Below are 3,953 nucleotides of genomic sequence, written 5' to 3' on the forward strand. Positions count from 1 at the left end.
CTACTTGGCTTGGACAGTAGCACGGGTTAAAGGCATTATTGCCTTTAACTCTTTGATTATACTCTTTGATTGCATTCTGGGCTCAACAGCTGTGACCAGTTTTCAACAGGCATTGATTTCTTCATGCATTTTTTAAAAATAAACCCTAAAGATGCATGTCAATAGTAAATAAAATTGTTATTTTTCTTTTCTGACTGATCAGCTGAAGCATCCTAAGTGAAAACCGTAAAGAAATGAAGTTGGATAGGGTGAATTTATAAGCAGAGCAGTTGATGACTAGAATTCTTTTTTTATTTTAACTTACCTTAGGAATGTCTTTCTCCCTGAGTTTCAAAAAGAAAACCAACCTGTCGTGAACAAATGAAGCCTAATTTATGCTCAACTTCCATAACTTTCCCAGATAACAAACTGTCCACCTACAGAAGCTTTTGCAAACACAGTGCTCATAGGATCATGTTTGCCCTAAGCCATGTGTTGCATAGTGGGGTGAGGGCAGAGAGCACATGCATCTGTAAGTGTGGTAATTACTCCTCACAGGTCAAGCCTGTAGTACCAGACCACTCAAGGACAGACATCTGCTATGCACCAAAGCTGCTTTTCTCTGGGAAGGAAAGTAAACTGGAGACCGTACCGGGGAGACTGATCACTGCCATGGTCCCATCAGAAAGTCTAATACAATGAAAAATCTATTACTATTTGTGTTTGGTAATTAAAGGTCTCTGCACTGTAAATCTGAACAGTTCACTTTACAAAGCAGAAAATCTGCTTTCTAGTTTAAAAAAAACCCACAACATACCAGTGCTGTCAGGAAAAATGTGTGTTGAGTTTTTGCTTGCCAGATACTTAATGGAGTTTTATTAAATACCTGTCCTTGCCTCCATTTGCAGACACAATGTACAAACACTGTTCCTTCAAATATTTAGCTCATTTTGCTAGGATTTGGAAAAATCTTGGGCCCTGTGGTTTCTTAGCAAAATGAAAAAACAGCACATTATCAGAAGACAGAAGCATATTGTGCTGTCTGAAACAAAGCAGCTCATGGATCATTTGGCAATATTAACACCTTTCAGCCCTTTTTCTTAAAGCTGCCTGTAGGAAAATCTCTATTTGAAGTGTTTTGTTCATAGACTTGTAAAGCTAAATGTTTTTATTTATTAAAAAAAAAAATCTTTCCTAGCTTGAGCTGTTTGTTGAATTCACAGGTATCTTTGACCCACCAATAATGCCCTTTCCAGCAAACTCCTCTAGAATTATCATTTTATTTTGTTCAATTTTGTTGTGTTTTGCTCCTGAAATAACCAGCTCCAGAACAGAAATACAGCGTCCTCTGTTCCTAGTCCTTAACTTCAGAGGTAGAAGTACCTTCCACAGAGCTTCTGTTCATCCATGAGCCTGTCCTTTCAGCTCCTTTGCTAGGACTCCACATCACCACATTTATCTGTGCTTCACAGCAATTATACTGATTTAGGCTGTATGGTTTTACATTTCAGGTTTTCTGCCTGAAGGATATCTTTGAAGCAGATCTTTGTCTTTCAGGAAGAAAATGGCCTGGCTTTTGTTACTGTTCTTCCCCCTTTATGTCTCCCTGCTCTTACACTTTGGAGTAACTCACCGGACTGGCTCAAATATTTTCCTGACACCCCTGGTTTTGCGTTACCTGCATTCTTTCTATGCTTTCTTGATACCCTTTGGAGCAAAAAGCTCTGCAGGACTAACAAGCAACAGAAAATACACAGGTGCTGGTGGTTGCTGCTCCCCTCCCTGGCTACGTTGGCAGCCTTGCACTTTGCCCCTGAATGAAAGAAGGGGAGCCCTCTTGGCCCTGGCATCCCTAGTGAGGCCATGCATGGTAGGAGAGTGAGGGTGTCAGGGAAAGCAGGGAGGAGCTGGTCCTGTCTCCCTGTCCCCAACTGCAGCTGCCTCACTTGGGTGCCACAGGAGGTGCTTAAGAGCCCCTGAGCCTGGCAAAGTAGCAGAGATCACATCAGCAGCCAGCTCTCACCACACGGCCCCCTCTGCCCGTCACTCCACAAGGCTTCTCACCCTCCCTTCGCAGCAGTGTGCAATTCTAATTAAAAAGCAAAAAAGTTGGTATCATTTTCTTCCAAGTGCACAGTCCTGATTTTTGCACAGGGATGCAAGGATATGACCTGAAGATTACATAATTAGAAGGCACTGTTATGCTTGTGTTTCAAATTAGTGATTAGCATGTGACAGTCCCATCCTGGGAAACGTCAAGCCACCATTGCTCTCCTCTCTCTCTTCTTTCTTGCACAGAGCTAATTCCCTACTCCAGCAACTGCCAGTGCTGAAGGATCCTCAACCAGCCTGGGGTAAGTTTAAAATGTACTTATCGTGGGATGAAGAGGGGGATTAATAATACCATTATTCATATTATAGGAAAAAGCTAGAGCCAGTTATTTAATGTTGGATGGGCAGCACATAAAATGGTATTTAAAGTATCTTCAGTGCCCACAGTTATTTCCAGCTGATTTCTTCTAAGACTGTGTGTGGAGATCTAGCTTCTTAGTGTGCTGGAGAATCTTATGAGGATGCATTTACAGTAAGATCTCTAAAAGACCAAGTTAAAAGGACCTTTTTTGCTCTTATCATTTAAGAGCTAAATTGAGGTCTCAGACTGAATTGAAGTGTTTGAATGACAATTGCATTAGAGTTAACTGGAGACAAAGCGTGAGAGTGATGAGAGTAAATAACTGATTTTTTGCTGTCTTTAGGGGACTGGGTGTTGTTCTCTAAGTGGGATATTTAAAGCAGTCAGCAATCTCAGCTGGCGGGATTGAGACAGTCACCGGGAAGATCCTAAGCATTTATTTAAGAAAACTGTGGATGTTTAACAATTGAAACAGCAAAACAGCATATGGATTCCCTTGCACTGTTACCCATGTCATGATTTCAGAAGCAGAATGGGACAGAAAGGCAGACAAATAGTAACTGTTGTCCATCAAGGCTAGGCTTTACTGACCTTTGCCTGTTTGCATGCTTATGCTCAGGGTTCTGGGTTGGTCTTTTTAACAAGTGAATCCTCTGCACAGTTGATTGTTTCTCCCAGATCTGCCATTCTGTGGGAGGGGAGCGGTGGAAGGGTGAGCATGGTCACACATGGGACCTGTCTCCCCCCTCCCCCCCCCAGCTTCGTGTGGGAATCCTACCCCTGTTCTGCCTCAGTGGCACCTTGCTCTAGTATTCAACCTCCTGCCTGGGGCACAGCTAAAGAAGGCAACACACTGGGACCTCTTCACCCACCCACACCTTCTCCCTTGGGGATCTCATGGGAAGTGGGTGCCAGCTCGGGCTCTGTTAACGTTCACACGCTGCCCACTCTGCTCTGGGGGGGTGCAGTGCCAGCTGCTCATGCAAGCACCAGGGCAGTATTCTTTGCTGGACACCAGTGGCCAGAATTATGGTGATTGCTAATGGCAGAGGTGGTTCTTCAGCTTGGCAGATTTGGCTGCTGGAGGGAAGATACAGACTAAAGGGGAAAATACTTCCTTTTGCCATGATGGAGGAATCTGGTGGTTTTTAACAGCCTGAAACTATTCTCTGGGCTTTGCTCTGAATACGTCATTCTGGCTTGATGAGAGCTGCAGGATGGTAAATGAGTTTTAATGCTCAGCTCTAAAGAAACAAGCACATCTTTGCTGTTTCTTGTCCCTAAAGCAGGAGGTCTATGGGCAGGTCAAGGCAACCTGCTGATGGCTTCATGTAACTGGGTGTTGAGCCTGTCTAGGGGGGAGCTTACAGAGGAACAATAACTTAAACTTGCTGATAAGGAAACTACCCTGTGGTGGGCTGGCATACCAGGCAATGAAAGGCAGCGCACACAGGCCGCAGCAAAGGGAAACCCTGGCTGGACATAAGGAAAAATATTCTTCTCCAGTGTACTAGAGGGCCCAGATAGGCTGTGAAGACTCCAGTGTGGGAAATATTTGGAC

This window comes from Numenius arquata, chromosome 7, assembly GCF_964106895.1.
Source record: "Numenius arquata chromosome 7, bNumArq3.hap1.1, whole genome shotgun sequence".
Lineage (NCBI taxonomy): Eukaryota > Metazoa > Chordata > Aves > Charadriiformes > Scolopacidae > Numenius > Numenius arquata.